A 17500-nucleotide genomic window follows, 5' to 3' on the forward strand; every position below is an offset into this window, starting at 1 on the left:
CTGCTTCTGGCTGCTACCTCTCCTCTCATCTCACTTTACCTCTCTTCTCTCTGCAGCCCCACCTGTCTGAGAGAGAGAGAGAGAGAGAGAGAGAGAGAGAGAGAGAGAGAGAGAGAGACAGGTTATTACTGCTTCTGGCTGCTACCTCTCCTCTCATCTCACTTTACCTCTCCTCTCTCTGCAGCCCCACCTGTCTGAGAGAGAGAGAGAGAGAGAGAGAGAGAGAGAGAGAGAGAGAGAGAGAGAGAGAGAGAGAGGGGGGGGGGGGAGAGAGAGGGCGGGAGGAGAGAGCTTCTCTAATGCATGGTTCTGGCCTGTGACTCAGACAGGTCACAGGTGGTAACAGATTAGAGGTATTACAGACACACACACACACACACACACACACACACACATATACACACAGACGGCAGCAGATTAGACGTGTCACAGAGCAGCAGGAGGGATGGGAGGGGGGGGAGGGAGGGGAGGGAGGGAGGGAGGGAGGGAGGGAGGGAGGAGAGAGGTGCAGCAGAACTTAACCCACAGCGTGATGCAGCTGGTCCATCTAGGACAGGGGTCGGGAACCTTTTTGACTGGGAGAGCCATAAAAGCCAAATATTTCTAAATGTATTTCATTGAGAGCCATATAGTATTTTTAACATATAATAAATTAAATATGTCTTAATGTTTTAATGCGATTTCTGGTGCTGCATGGTTTTGCTGATGTCCTTGTAGTCTGGTTCATACGTGGTGAGGTTGAGCTTCATGAATGAATGAATGAATGAATGAATGAATGAATGGACTTTATTGTCATTGCTACAGTACAGGTACCAAACAACGAAAATTCATGCAGGCGTTGAGGCTTCCATCAGTTAAACGTGAGCGTAGGTCAAGGACCCCAATTGAAATAAGCCAGTGGCTTTCTTGGGTTTTTATCCTGTTAGTTGACCTTGTATGTAATATGTACTTTCATGTACCTACTTCTGCAAATCTTCTAATAAAGTTTTCAATCAATCAATCAAAGGTTGGTCTTAATGTTCCTCATATGCGAGAATGACTGCTCACATACATATGTAGAGCCAAACATGGTCAATACGGCAATACTAACACGCTGCATTGTGTGGTATGTCACAGGAAGCTCGTTCCAAGTTTTCAGAATCAGCTGGTCTCTAGGTTGAAGTTTTTTCATTTCTGTCCACTTGTGTTCCCTCGCCAGCTCTGCTCGCTGTCGCGCAAGACTTTCCAACTCTCCATTAAGTGTCTTGAACTTACTCATCCACATGTCTGATGCCTTCAGGTCAGCAACTTCCAGCTCAAAGTCTCCCATAGAGACCCCAGGGATGCATGTCAGGTCGATTTTGTCCACTGCACACTCATGTGGATGAGTGATGAACTTGAAAAGACCAGTGCGCGCACGAAATTCTCCAAAACGTGCTTTGAATGACTGCAGGAGATTGGACGTAAAGCCAGCTAGCTGCTGGAGATCCAGATGTTGAGTGGAGTCACTTGCTAAGCATGCATCTCTAAATTGTTGCAGTGTTACAAAGTGCAGAAGACGACCTGTTTCAATGTCCCTGAGAAAGACTTCCAGCTTGCTTTCAAATGCAAACACTGCTTGTTGAAGGGATGAGATTGTATTTCCAATACCTTGCATTTTCACATTGAGCTGGTTCAGATGGCCTGTTATGTCCACGAGATAGTGAAACTGCAGGAGCCAGTCAGTGTTGTCTAGCTCAGGATGCTTGACGCCTTTCATTTGAAGAAAAGTCCGGATTTCACTCAGGCAAGCTGCAAAACGGCTGAGCACCTTTCCCCTTGACAACCAACGCACGTTGCTGTGTAAAAGCAGACTGGGATAATGATTCCCAACTTCTTCTAACAGAGCTTTAAACTGGCGATCATTTAAAGCTCGGGCAACAATGAAGTTGACCACTCGAATGACCAGCGACATCACCTCACCTAGCTCCTGGCCACACGTCTGAGCGCAAAGCGCCTCCTGGTGCAGGATGCAATGAAAACTTAGGATGGCTCTCTTTACATGTTCACGGAGAAGCGCTACAAATCCTTTGTTCTTCCCCAACATACAGGGTGCACCATCAGTACAGACAGAAATAAGTTTATCCATCGGCAGTTTTTTTTCTTTAGCAAACTCCATGAAAGACGTGAATAAATCCTCTCCTCTGGTTGTCCCTTTCATTGGCAAAACAGCCAAGCTTTCCTCACGCAGTGTGTCACCTGCAGCATACCTGGCAAATATACTGAACTGAGATAGATGGCTAACATCTGTTGACTCATCTAACGCGAGAGAAAAGTATGTCACCGTCACTGTGACACCCACGCAGTTGCTGTTGACTCGTCTGCACTCTCCGCTGTAGCTCCTCGCATGCCTTTTTCCTGCTGTCCCCCGCTGGATATTTCGATGCAAATGAAGCATGATGCGTATCGAAGTGCCGCTTTATATTTGACCGTTTCATCGATGCAATTTTATCATTGCATATTAGACATACCGCAGATCCTGCGATCTCCACAAATGCAAATTCCTCTGTCCACGCAGCCTGGAATGCACGGTAATCATCGTCTTTTTTTCTTTTTACCATCTTTCTCGTTACAAGGGTTGAAGCGTATAAGCTAGTTCACTATCTGATCAAATTGTTTTTTATTTATTCACCTTTACAACGACCTCTGACACTCTCGCGAGACATTGGTTCCCGACCCGACCCACGGGTCACGGGTCATGGGTCCCGTGAAGAGTCCCGTGAAATGTAACTTCAAAACTAATTTCTGTTTACTTTAAAATGACACAGTATTGTTACGCAATATCACACGTTTTTTTTTTTTTTTTTTTTTTTTTTAACTTTTCAACCCAATTGTCTGGGAGCCATATGCCGTCACCGGAAGAGCCATATATGGCTCGCGAGCCATAGGTTCCCGACCGCTGATCTAGGAGGTCTCCCATCCAGGTACTAACCCGGCCCATCCCTGCTTAGCTTCCGAAGTCGGACGAGAGAATAATGCCACTGCTCATCCTTATAGAACAACCGTGGGCACCTGCACACGCTGCCGGCGAGCGAGACTGCCCTGCCCGATCGGACGGGGAACAGAGGACCCTTTTCAGGAGCGGGGAACATAGGAACCTTAGGGAGTGGGGAACATAGGACCCTTAGGGAGCGGGGAACATAGGAACCTTAGGGAGTGGGGAACATAGGAACCTTAGGGAGCGGGGAACATAGGACCCTTTTTCAGGAGCGGGGAACATAGGACCCTTAGGGAGTGGGGAACATAGGAACCTTAGGGAGCGGGGAACATAGGACCCTTTTTCAGGAGCGGGGAACATAGGACCCTTAGGGAGTGGGGAACATAGGACCCTTAGGGAGTGGGGAACATAGGACCCTTAGGGAGCGGGGAACATAGGAACCTTAGGGAGCGGGGAACATAGGAACCTTAGGGAGCGGGGAACATAGGAACCTTAGGGAGTGGGGAACATAGGACCCTTTTTCAGGAGCGGGGAACATAGGACCCTTAGGGAGTGGGGAACATAGGACCCTTAGGGAGTGGGGAACATAGGAACCTTAGGGAGCGGGGAACATAGGACCCTTTTTCAGGAGCGGGGAACATAGGACCCTTAGGGAGCGGGGAACATAGGACCCTTAGGGAGCGGGGAACATAGGACCCTTAGGGAGTGGGGAACATAGGACCCTTAGGGAGCGGGGAACATAGGAACCTTAGGGAGTGGGGAACATAGGAACCTTAGGGAGTGGGGAACATAGGACCCTTAGGGAGTGGGGAACATAGGACCCTTAGGGAGTGGGGAGGGAGGGAGCTAAGGTACTGGGGAACATAGGACCCGGGGATCATAGGGATGACCTGGCTAGTAGGCTAGGGGGCTAGGGGGCTAGGGAGCTAGGAGGCTAGGAGGTTAGGGAGCTAGGAGGCTAGGACTAGGAGGCTAGGACTAGGAGGCTAGGCTACTAAATCAACTTTATTCAGTCGCAGAGAGGAGACATTATTGTATTGATCCTCTCAGCCAGTAAACAATCATTAAACCCCAGGAGTTAACACTGCAGCAAACATTTATGGGATTTCCATTAAAACTCTGCCCATCAAAGCTGTTTTTAAAGATGACGCTTTCCCAACTAAACTGTAATAGTCTGTAATAGTATGTCCACAGGCAGGATGTTAGTTGGAGGGGATGCAATTTGGAGGGGGAGGCTGGTGGAGGTAGAAATCGGAGGCCGGGTGTCCTCCACACACCTGTTCATCATTCAGTTCCATGCTTTACAAGGAGCCCAGCCTCCGATTTCTACCTTCTCCAGTCTCCCCTGGGGGAGGGGCTCTGTACGTCCCTGCTGCAGACAGGTTGAGTTGGGAGGCTATCACAGGAACGATAAGAGGTGTGTGTGTGTGTGTGTGTGTGTGTGTGTGTGTGTGTGTGTGTGTGTGTGTGTGTGTGTGTGTGTGCGTGTGCGTGTGTGTGTGTGTGTGTGTGTGTGTCAATTATCCTTATCCTTTCCTGGACCGTTATCTAAAAGGTTGTCGTCAACAGAACAACAAGACAGATCTGCTTCTACAATCTGTTCAACTTCATCTGGGAGTATGGTTCAGTGGTTACACACACACACACACACACAGAGACACACAGACACACACACACACACACACACACACACACACACACACAGAGACACACACACAGAGACACACACACACACACACACACAGAGACACACACACACACACACACACCCACAAGCACACACGCTCTGTCTGTCTGTAGAACTCTGTCTGTAGAACTCTGTCTGTAGAACTCTGTCTGTAGAACTCTGTCTGTAGAACTCTCTCTGTAGAACTCTGTCTGTAGAACTCTGTCTGTAGAACTCTGTCTGTCTGTAGAACTCTGTGTGTAGAACTCTGTCTGTCTGTAGAACTCTGTCTGTAGAACTCTGTCTGTAGAACTCTCTCTGTAGAACTCTGTATGAAATTACTTTTCCTGTCCTGAATATTGCAGATGGATACTGTTGGATGGGAAGGATCGCTATTCAATTAAACATCTCATTAGTCTGTGTGTGTGTGTGTGTGTATGTATGCGTATGTGTGTGTGTGTGTGTGTGTGTGTGCGTGTAGCCTATGTATGTGTGTGTGTGTGTGTGTGTGTGTATGTGTATGTAGCCTATGTATGTGTGTGTGTGTGTGTGTGTGTGTGTTGACACCATTGCCTGGGTGAGTAGAATAACAAGCAATTAGTGTTGATGCCAGTTTAATGATCCAGAATAGAACCACCCCAACATCCATTAGGCCTCAGTACATGATGGTACACAAGTAATGATGAGACCACAGCTAACACTACAGCTAACACTACAGCTTACGCTACAGCTAACACTACAGCTAATGCTACAGCTAACGCTACAGCTAACGCTACAGCTAACGCTACAGCTAACGCTACAGCTAACGCTACAGCTAACGCTACAGGTAACACTACAGACCCACACCCACATCCATCAGACCTGGTGATGAGCTGTGTTTCTGTTCTGTAGTCAAACTGCCACAGACCAACACCCCTGTTTCTGCTGCAGAATCATCTATTTTGGCTGTGTGTGTGTGTGTGTGTGTGTGTGTGTGTGTGTGTGTGTGTGTGTGTGTGTGTGTGTTCTGGGAGGATCAGATGAGACTGGATGTAGCGTACCAGCAGGGTTAGGAATGTGTGTTCCCTCTCCCCCCCTCCATCTCCCTCCCTCTGCCTGCTTCCTGGAATCAGTTTCCCTGCCTGCCTCTCTGATGTTCCCTCACACCCACCATGCAGGACACACTCACCTGTAGAAATGATGTCACCTCCACCATGCAGATGGGGATAATATTATAGATATGATATTATATAGATATTATATTATATAGATATTATATCACCTCCACCATGCAGATGGGGATATCATAGATATTATATTATATAGATATTATAGATATTTTATTATGTAGATATTATATTATATAGATATTCTATCACCGTTATGCATTATTTACTGTGTCTTTTTCACTAGTTTCTGATGCGGTTTGATGCCGTTGGTCTTAAATCCATTTGATATTGTAGAGGTGTACTTTATCTAGGTCAACCCCAGTCTTCCTTACAAGCGTGTGGTGCCTGTGTGTGTGTGTGTGTGTGTGTGTGTGTGTGTGTGTGTGTGTGTGTGCGTGTGCGTGTGTGCGTGTGTGTAGTGGTATGTGTGTGTAGAGGTATGTCTGTGTGTGTGTGTGTGTGTGTGTGTGTGTGTGCGTGCATGCGTGCGTGCTTGTGTGTGTGCTTGTGTGCATGTATAGCGGTGTGTGTTTGTAGCTGTGTGTGTGTGTATGTGTGTGTGTGTGTGTGTTTTATAGCTGTGTGTAGCTGTGTGTGTGTGTGTGTGTGTGTGTAGAGGTATGTGTTTGTAGCTTTGTGTGTGTGTGTGTAGAGGTGTGAGTGTGTGTGTGTGTGTGTGTGTGTGTGTGTGTGTGTGTGTGTTGAATGAAAGCGTGTGAGAACACAGAGTGGTACCTCTGTACCTCTGGGTTGTACAGGAGCTCTTCTGTATGGATGGTGTCGCTCTCTGTATTACACCCTATCAAGGCTTTATCACTCACTCACACACACACACACACACACACACACACAGTATTACAATGCAGGTGTCGTTTTTTATATCATATTCTTCTGCGTCTGCGGTCTGTGAATACAGATGAGTCCTGTGTTGGAATCTCATTGTTGAAACAGAGGGGGGGAGAGATAGATAGAGACACAGACAGAGGGACAGATAGATAGAGAGAGAATAATAGAGATAAATAGAGAAAGGGAGAGATAGAAGGAGAAATAAAGAGCCCTGAGTTCAAATCTTGTTGCTGTTACAGTGGGGGAAATAAGTATTGAACACATCAATATGTTGTCCAGTAAATGTATTTCCAATGAGCCTATTCAAGTGACATTTTCACCAGACTTTGGTATTGGCATTGCGTATAACAAACAGGATGTTCCTCTAATGGAAGTCTTTGTAATGTGGGGGCTTATTAACTCTAGAAGGTTGTGTAGATTCCTTGTCCCAGGGGACAGAGAGAGAGAGAGTGAGAGAGAGAAGAAAAAAGAGGAACAAAAACATGTATTCCAGCCCTTGTTCAGTTTTGTAGAGTAATAATGTGAGTGTTTGAAGTGATTCAAAACGACTTTTCTCAAACAACCTTTGAATCTCTCTCCTTTCACACTGGGAACAAAGGAGATGAGGTCGATTAGTTAGGGAGGGAGGGAGAGAGAGAGAGAGAGGGGGCTGGAGGGAAAGTATTGTAGAAAATATTGATTGTCTTTTGGATGAGATCGGTTTGAACAGACTGTGGTTGGGGTGAATGGGGTCTAACAGGCTGTGGTTGGGGTGTTTGGGGTCTAACCGGCTGTGGTTGGGGTGTCTGGGGTCTAACAGACTGTGGTTGGGGTGGCTGGGGTCTAACAGAATGTGGTTTGGGTTGCTGGGGTCTAACAGAATGTGGTTGGGGTGGCTGGGGTCTAACAGACTGTGGTTGGGGTGGCTGGGATCTAACAGGCTTTGGTTGGGGTGGCTGGGGTCTAACAGACTGTGGTTGGGGTGGCTGGGGTCTAACAGACTGTGGTTGGGGGGGCTGGGGTCTAACAGACTGTGGTTGGGGTGGCTGGGGTCTAACAGACTGTGGTTGGGGTGGCTGGGATCTAACAGACTGTGGTTGGGGTGGCTGGGATCTAACAGGCTGTGGTTGGGGTGTCTGGGGTCTAACAGGCTGTGGTTGGGGTGGCTGGGGTCTAACAGACTGTGGTTGGGGTGGCTGGGGTCTAACAGGCTGTGGTTGGGGTGGCTGGGGTCTAACAGAATGTGGTTGGGGTGGCTGGGGTCTAACAGACTGTGGTTGGGGTGGCTGGGGTCTAACAGAATGTGGTTGGGGTGAATGGGGTCTAACAGGCTGTGGTTGGGGTGTTTGGGGTCTAACAGGCTGTGGTTGGGGTGTCTGGGGTCTAACAGACTGTGGTTGGGGTGGCTGGGGTCTAACAGAATGTGGTTGGGGTGGCTGGGGTCTAACAGAATGTGGTTGGGGTGGCTGGGGTCTAACAGGCTTTGGTTGGGGTGGCTGGGGTCTAACAGACTGTGGTTGGGGTGGCTGGGGTCTAACAGACTGTGGTTGGGGTGGCTGGGATCTAACAGACTGTGGTTGGGGTGTCTGGGCTTTGCTGAGAAATCATTTGTTGTGTCCTCGATGGAGGGAAGCTCACATCCAGTGATGCGCTCAGCTGTCCGCACCTCTGTAGCGCTCTGTGGTTGAGTTGCCATGCCAGGCAGTGATGCACCCAGTCAGTATACAGTACTCTCGACTCTCTGCCTCTGAAGAAGGCCTGTAGGGTCTTCAATCCCATGCCAAATTTCTTCATCCACCTGAGGTGAAAGAGGCGCTGCTGTGCCCCCTGTTTGGTATGCACGTCCCAGGTGAGGAACTTAAAACTGCTGAGCCTCTCTACGTCTGACCTGTTGATGGTGACGGGGTCCTGTTCCCGACTTTTCCTACTGAAGTCCACCACCAGCTCCTTGGTCTTGTCAGTGTTGACAGAGAGGTTGTTCTCCTGGCTGTACTGAGCCAAGCGGTCGACCTCTCTCCTGTAGGCCGTCTCGTCGTTGTCGGTGATCAGGCCAATCACTGTTGTGTCATCAGCAAATGTAATCACTGAGGTGGAGCTGTGTGTGGCCACGCAGTCGTGGGTGTACAGGGAGTAGAGGAGGGGACTCAGGACACAGCCTCGGGGTGCTCCTGTGTTGAGGGTTAGAGGAGTGGAGGTCTTTTGAGCCCATTCTTACCTCCTGGCGTCTGTCTGACAGGAAGTCCAAGATCCAGTCGCATAGGCCGGGGTTAAGGTCTAGGTCTCTGAGCTTGGTGTCGAGCCTGGAGGGGACAATGGTGTTGAATGCTGAACTGTAGTCTAGGAACAGCATCCTCACATAGGTGACGCAATCTGATGTAAATGGACACCTCTCGGAAATTAGAAAGACGTCAAATTCGTCTTTAAAGTTTTTTTTTTTTTTTTTCAGATTTTCGTTTTTTTAGCTAACATTCAACTCGAAGATGTGAAGTACCCACTCGTTATTTTTCCAAACAGTTTTACGTTCATTAAATAAGTGTAATCTATAACACAATGACTTCGTTTCTTGTTGTTTGATGGGGATTCATTATCTTTGATGGGGATTTTCTGTGCTTAGTGATTTCCGGTGTAGCAACTTTCAAATACTCATGTCGTCTTCAATTTGTTTCCGATTTCAATGTATGATGCATCATTTGAAAGCTTACAATCTGTAGTTTAAGCACATGTAAAAAACAGAAAAATGATTTCGCCTACAGGTAGCCCTTTTCATTGGGCTGTGTCACTGATAGGTTTGAAAATGTTTTCAGAATGTTAAATAAGGTTAAAACATAATGTTAAATACTCTATATAATTCTGTGAAGGTTAAAACAGGATTATCACTGTGTAAAACTTTGCACAGCCTATCTCTTAGCTCTGTTAATGATTCACCCATTTTGTCCCTGAGCCCCTTCTCTCCCCTGCTTATCAGATTTACATGAACTTTTCCTCACCCATTCGAAAACAGGTTTTGGTCGCCCAACGGCCACGTCTGCTTAAATGATTCGTTCTGAAACATCACCCCACTTTTCTAGGACACTGATAGGTTCACCACTGCCTCCTCCTTTCCATTCTGTATGAGAACTGAACCACATGTTTTCCATTCTGAGAGAATAAATAAACTGGCTTCGAGGAGAAGAGTTTAGTACCAATATGGCGTCTCTTCCTACAGGAGAGGCCTCATATTCGTCCTCCTTGCAAGTAAATACTAATCATGATTGATTCCGTGTCTCTTTGTTGTTTAAAGTCTAACTATGGTCTGTTTGAACTAGCGACGGGTTAAGCATGGCTTGCTTTACAACCAAGCTGGTGGGAATACCCCCCTCAAAACGCAATTTCCCATTTTTCCCCGATTTTGAGATGAGTTGCTCTTTTGCCTCCTAAACATGTTTTCTTTCATATTAGTGACAATACAACGTCGACAAAAACACATTTGGTTGTTTATTTTACTTGATTGTGGTGCATGCGTCCGTAAAATCCTCATAAATTCGCCAAAAGTTAGTAGTTTACGCACAGCGTTACCGAAACGGCTGCTGTCTGAAATACATCAAGCCTGGCCTTGTTTGAAAGATGTGTTTCTTGTGCTCAAAATGGCCGCTTCCAAAATTTACAACGCCCCTTGTATCAGCAACCAATCACTAAAATAGATAGGTTGCATTCTTTTAGAATACGCGATTCTATTGGTTGATGCGAAAATTCTCGAATGTGATTGGTTGTCGTGTCCCATGTGACGCGGAAGGCGGAACTAGCCTCTCCACTCAGCCGTTTAACATTGGCGACCTACTGAACTTTAGGGACACTTTTGGGACACTTCCTATGTAGCCAGGGGAACAGAAAAAGACACAGACCATCAGTGGGATGCCAGCTTTCAGACAAAAGTGATTTCAAGTCTCTAGCCCAATGTATCACCAAACAGCACTCAATTTAGTCACTCACTACCCCTCCCCCACTCAGCCGTTTAACATTGGCGACCTCCTGAACTTTAGGCTCACCTTTGGGACACTTCCTATGTAGCCAGGGGAACAGAAAAAGACACACACCATCAGTGGGATGCCAGCTTTCAGACAAAAGTGATTTCAAGTCTCTAGCCCAATGTATCACCAAACAGCGCTCAATTTAGTCAATCACTGTGACCCACCGTTTAACATTGGCGACCTCCTGAACTTTAGGCTCACTTTTGGGACACTTCCTATGTAGCCAGGGGAACAGAAAAAGACACACACCATCAGTGGGATGCCAGCTTTCAGCCAAAAGTGATTTCAGATCTCTAGCCCAATGTATCACCAAACAGCACTCAATTTAGTCACTCACTACCCCTCCCCCACTCAGCCGTTTAACATTGGCGACCTCCTGAACTTTAGGCTCACCTTTGGGACACTTCCTATGTAGCCAGGGGAACAGAAAAAGACACACACCATCAGTGGGATGCCAGCTTTCAGCCAAAAGTGATTTCAAGTCTCTAGCCCATTGTATGGCCTCCTGTGGCCAGAATTCATAACTCCCCTCCTGAGTGAGCTAGAGGTCTGGTTTTCACAAATGTCGAACATCTTCGGTCGCGCCTAGCAGAAAAAACTCGACAGAGTACGGGTGCCAAGCCCCTTACGAATGACCTCGTCGAAAACGGTGCGTCTCTGCGCCTCGGAACGGCCGCGCTGACCGAAAAGCATTTAAAAATAACTCAAATTCAGGCTTCTCGGCCTAGGCACTTCAGGTCAAAGTACCGCTGCGTCGCAACCGTACGAGCCACAGACGCCGTTCTAATATTTCCTGAATCGGCTCGGGCCCGCCGAACACATATCCGAGCCCCGACTCGGTTGCGGCGCCAGTACCAGGTTCTGTCCCTCTCTCACACACAGGAGAGGCAGATGTGCTCACACACCAGTACCAGGTTCTGTAACTAGGCTTGACACAAGTGTGTGTGTGTGTGTGTGTGTGTGTGTGTGTGTGTGTGTGTGTGTGTGTGTGTGTGTGTGTGTGTGTGTGGCTGGCTGGCTGGCTGGCTGTAGTTCTGTGTGCTGATTACATGGTGGTGCCAGAGGTTTGTGAGAGAGGGAGACACTTTCTATTCCATAACAGCCACTATTTGTAGCCTGTGTGCATTTCTGTTCAGTTTATGTTATTCAGTTATCAGTCAGGTGTTTAGGATGTTTATTGCTAATGGTTTGATTAGGTTTTGTGTTTGTGAATAGCAGTTTCAAATAAAAATGTTTCATATTTCACAATACAAAACTTTGAGTCTGTTTTCCCGAAAATTTGTTTTTATGTGTTTGTCCACACACTTGTCCACACACAAGGATTTTCCTTGCACCAAAACAGACCAAACTTTCCACATTTCTTCCTATCCATATTCTGCTTCTCTGCACACAGAGAATTGATGATATATCATTCATAGCCCTGTTTATAGTACATTTTATACCAAAACCATGGCGAAAATAGATTTTTTTATGACTATGGACAGTATTTCCTGATGTATGGGCTGATACGAGGACATAGACACAATCTGCTGTGTGCAAAGTTTGTTTTCTTATGTGTCAACATAAATAAATAAAAAAATAAAAAAAATTGACAAATATGATGGTGTGAGTGATCCTGGAGATTTGGGTCCAATTAGCATCTAATTTGCATAATAAACATAAACAATAATAAATTCAGAAAACTTGCAATACATTTTTTCATAGTTTTTATGTACATAACAAACTGGGAATGTTTCATAGTGATATCTATTTTCTTTCTTTTTTTGCCTATTGGGGGGGTAGCCTCCCCTTAAGCCCAGAACCAGAACCCGACAGTCACTTAAAGGAGTTCCTCTTGTCCAGGTGGGTGAGGGCAGTGTGGAGAGCAGTGACAATGGCGTCGTCGGTGGATCTGTTTTGCCGATTGGTGGGGGCAAATTGGTGGGGGTCCAGATCGGGTGATAGCGAGTCGCAGGCCAGCTCCTTGACCAGCTTCTCACACAGGGTTCCCACGGGTCCTTGAAATCCTTGAAAGTTTGTGAATTTGAGAAAAAGAAATCAAGGTCTTAAAAGTTTTTGAAAACAGACATGGGTCATTGGAAGTGCTTGAATTCCCCCCCCCTCCTCTCTCTCTCAAAAAAAAAAATATATTCGAAAAATTCATACTTAGCTCGTCAAATAGTTCTGTCTCAAACTATGACATGTTGGGTCGTTGAATTTGAGGGAATTGAGTCTTGAATGTCCTTGAAAGGTGTTTGAAAGTCCTTGAAAGGTGCTTGAATTTGATGTTTCAAGTTGAGACGGTGTGGGAACCCTGCTCACAGCATTTGCTCACTTCAAGAGTGAGAGCAACAGGGCATAGACATTTAGACAAGTTACCTTGTTCTTTTTATCGACACAGGGACAATGATGGATGACTTTAGGCAGGAGGGAGCTCTACCTGTGGAGAGGGAGAGATTGATTATATGTGTGAACACGCCAGCCAGCTGCGTCTGTGCTGTCTGTGGTTCGACCCTCTCAGGCAGGTTGATGTTGTTCCCAGGCGGGCGTAGAAGCTCTTCAGCTCTTCAGCTCGTCCGGGAGAGAGCCAGCTACCTTAACTGCACAGTTATGGGGGTGGCTGTAGCGCAGGAGGTAGAGCCGGCGTCTATTGATCGCAAGGTCGGCAGATCGGCCTTTCGAAACCCGGTTGGCCACATGTCGAGGTCTCCTTGGGCAAGACACTGTACCCCAAACTGCCCCGAATGAGCGGGCCGGCGCCTTGCATGGTAGCTTGTCGCCATTGTGAATGTCTGTCTGTGAATGGGCGAATGAGAGGCCGTTGTAAAGCTCTTTGGAATAAGCGCTATATAATTCAGTCCATTTACCAGTTGGGTCTCCCTTTGAAGTCTGACATTGTGAGCAGCCCTTGCCCCATGCTGCGTGAGTCATTGCAGCACAGCTGTGTGTGTGTGTGTGTGTGTGTGTGTGTGTGTCTCTCATATCTTTTCTCTGTATTCCCGTCTGGTTGTCTTAATCACTCTGCGGAGGTCATAGCGGCTTCCTTGTCGTCTGTTCTGTCTCTGGATCTGAAGGCTCAGCAGAGTCTCTCCCTCTAAGTGCAGAAGAATCTCTCTCTCTAAGTGCTAAACTCCCCTTACCGCACTATTAACCCACGGCTTCTAATTAGGATATATCTGTATTGTTATAGGACAGGGGTCGGCAACCTTGAATGTTGAAAGAGCCATATTGGACCAAAAAACAAAAAAACAAATCTGTCTGGAGCCGCAAAATGTTTTAAAGCCTTATATAAGCCTTATAATGAAGGCAACACATGCTGTAAGTGTCTATATAAGCTATAATATTAGCCTACTATCAAAATTACTAAGTAGGCTAGAAATACATAAGCCTTAGCACATATGCATACAACCGAATGCAAACGTTTTGTGCTTTACAAAAGTGAAACACTAGGATAGCGTAAAGGGGGTCTGGGGGTTCCCCCAAAACATTTTTTTAACAGAGTAGATGCAATTTCGTGTATTCTGGTGCCTTTTAACAAGTGGGTTGATACTTTTATCTGGCTATACTAGCCTGAGAAAAAATATGGATAAGTTTGTAATTTCATCCGGAGGAAGTGAGCAAACCAAGAGATCAGCCAAACAATAGACAAATCTACAGACTGTAGACTACAGTACCAAATAAAAACTAGCCTCCCTCGTCCTCTTTTCACTATTTTAAGTTAAACCCTCTCAGACCCACAGGAACGCCGGCGCTTCCAAATATCATACCTTCTTTAGAAGTTCATAATTCGGAAATGGTTTGAGCTAAAGACAAGCCGCTTTTTGCATTTAAAAGTAGGCAAATAGCGCTCACTGGGAAGCTCCCGTTCATCGATGTGCGTCGCCGATGTCTGTATATAAATCTATGTGGATAGTTTCTTGCTTTGCCTGCCGCAGTACTTCGTCAATCCCTGTGGATATAGGTCTACTCTTGAAAAAAACCTGTCACATCCAGTCTCATGTTGGGTCCAGTCAAAATGTATAATACTAGTCATGTGCCAACATATCCGAATCCTATTGGCCCTCGTACAACATTACAGCGTAAACCGGGAGTTGTAGTTCAAGGAGAGAGACGCGGCAACGTAAAAAATAAATAATCGTTGTTAATTTCCATTTGTGGTCAAAGCCACAGGGAGCCACTGAAGATGGGCAAAAGAGCCGCATGCGGCTCCGGAGCCGCGGGTTGCCGACCCCTGTTATAGGACATATCTGTTTTGACAGACAGACACAGGCAGACAGACAGACACAGGCAGACAGACAGACAGACACAGGCAGACAGACGGACGGACGCAGGGAGACAAACAGACAGACAGACAGATGGACGCAGGCAGACAGACACTCGCAGAAAGACAGACAGGCAGGCAGAGAGACAGACAGAGAGACCCCCATTCTACACAGACCCAGCCAATAGAATCACACACAGGCCCAGCCAATAGAAACACATACACAGGCCCAGCCAATAGAATCACACACACACACAGGCCTGGCCAATAGAATCACACACACACAGGCCTGGCCAATAGAATCACACACAGGCCCAGCCAATAGCAGCACAAAGCCCCAACAACAACAGGAGGTGTCAGAGGAGAGATGAACACTGAGTCAAACCCATAGAAGGAAGGAGAAGACGATATCCTTTGTTCCCATCTGACAACCTGGATTAGCCAATACCTGCCCACGGAATCACCCCCCTCCACCAATAACAACGCGCTGACAGGGGCCATTGTTGCCTCCCAGCCCGGGTCAATACGACCCCAGAGCCCAACAACAGACCAGGTCAATACGACCCCACAGCCCAACAATGGCGGCAGACAGCTGGGGGGAGATAGCGGACCTCGGGCTTCCTCCCGGGTCAATACCCCTCCCCATCACTCGGCTCCACGCCTCACTTCCTGTCTGGCTCTGATAGGCTGGTTGTCTGATTGGACCTGTTCAACCGTGCTTTGTGGAACGATGTAGCATCTACACACACTCACACTCACACTCACACACACAGAAACACAAACACACAGAAACACAAACACACACACACACACACACAAACACACAGAAACACAAACACACAGAAACACAAACACACACACACACACACACATACATACACACACATACACTCACATGCAGCTGAAAAGGGGAATCTGGCGATATGCTCACCTGACTGCTCATTCCACCCCCCTGTGTACTGTATATAAAAGTGTGTGAGTGTGTGTATAAGTGTGTGAGTGTGTGTATAAGTGTGTGTGTTTGTGTGTGTGTGTTGGGCCTCAATTTGACAGCGATAATAGTGGTGTGCAGCAGGAAAAAAACTGTAATTATTCAGTTTCTGTAAACAGTCCAAAAATGCATTGTGTGTCATGACAACCGTTTGACGCAGAATTCCAAACTATTAAAACTTTTTTTTTTTTTTTTTTTTTTACAAATATTGCGTTAAAGATGGCTAATTTTGGCCAAATGTTTTCCACGTTTTTCCACGTTCAGATTATATTATATTATATTAGAATAGATTAGATTAGATTCAACTTCATTGTCATTGACAGAGTACAAGTACAAACCCAGTTCGTCATCTAACCAACAATAGCGCAAAAGCCCTACATGTATGGACAGTGCAGTGCATGGTGGGACAGTATACATGTATGGACAGTGCAGTGCATGGTGGGACAGTATACGGTACTACAGTGAGGATACATTCATATAAAGTCAGTATACGTGCAAAGAATATGAATATAAAAAGTAAATATATGAGCATGAATATCAATATGATATGCACAGTAAAGATACATGTACAGTGTGATACGTACAGAACAAGGGAGAAGATATATACAGTTAAGATATGTGCATTATGATATGGACAGAACAAGGGCAATGGAGGTCAATACAATATGTACAGTTATGACATGTACAGTTAAGACATGTACAGTTAAGATATGTGCATTGTCACTAACCCGGCTCAGAGAAAGTGACAAAATAGGGAGACAAGTCGAGGGTAAAGGTAAATTATTATTTTATTAATAACTAAAGAACCAACGAACCAACCAATTTAACAAAGAACCTACCAAAGAACCAACGAACCAACCAATTTAACAAAGAACCAACGCTTTACAAAGAACCAACCAAAAAAATCCCAAATCACTGAAACTATCAAACAGTGAAACAAAGAGCGCTAACCAAACTACAACAAAAGGTCCTACAACAACTAAATCCGACGGCCGAGCCCCCATTTGTCACTAACCCGGCTCAGAGAAAGTGACAAAATAGGGAGACAAGTCGAGGGTAAAGGTAAATGATTATTTTATTAATAACTAAAGCAAAATAAGTAATTTAGAAATGGGATGTGATAGTCAGTTTTATCAGTTGTGTAGGGTGTGGGTGAGTGATCTGTATGTGGAATGTTGTAAGGGTGAAACAAAGGAACAAAAGGTTGCCACTAACAGAAGAGTCAAAAAAGGATAACCTGTATGGAGAGAGAGAGACTGATCCCCAACACACAACCTAAATAGGCACAGGTGTGCTACATCAGCCAATCATGCCTCCTCTCCCCACTGCCATCCTGCAACACAATCAGAACAAGACAGCAGTGGAGGGAGGAGACCGTAACAGCATGTAGAAGAATACCACTTTCCGTCGGTTCAAAGCCCCATTCTACACACACACACACACACACACACACACACACACACACCCTGCTACACTAATGCATACTTCATACAACCTTCATTTCAGCAGCACATCTCTGGAGGATGTGAAGATGGTGTTGGAGAAAGAAAGAAAGAAAAAAAGAAAGAAAGAAGTTAATTTGTTGTATTATTTAGTGGATTTCTTTCAAAGACGTCTTAAAGTATATACAGTAGTACGAACACTGTATGTTCTATGTTCATGGCCTC

Source organism: Nansenia antarctica, assembly GCF_963989245.1.
Source record: "Nansenia antarctica genome assembly, chromosome: 9".
NCBI lineage: Eukaryota > Metazoa > Chordata > Actinopteri > Argentiniformes > Microstomatidae > Nansenia > Nansenia antarctica.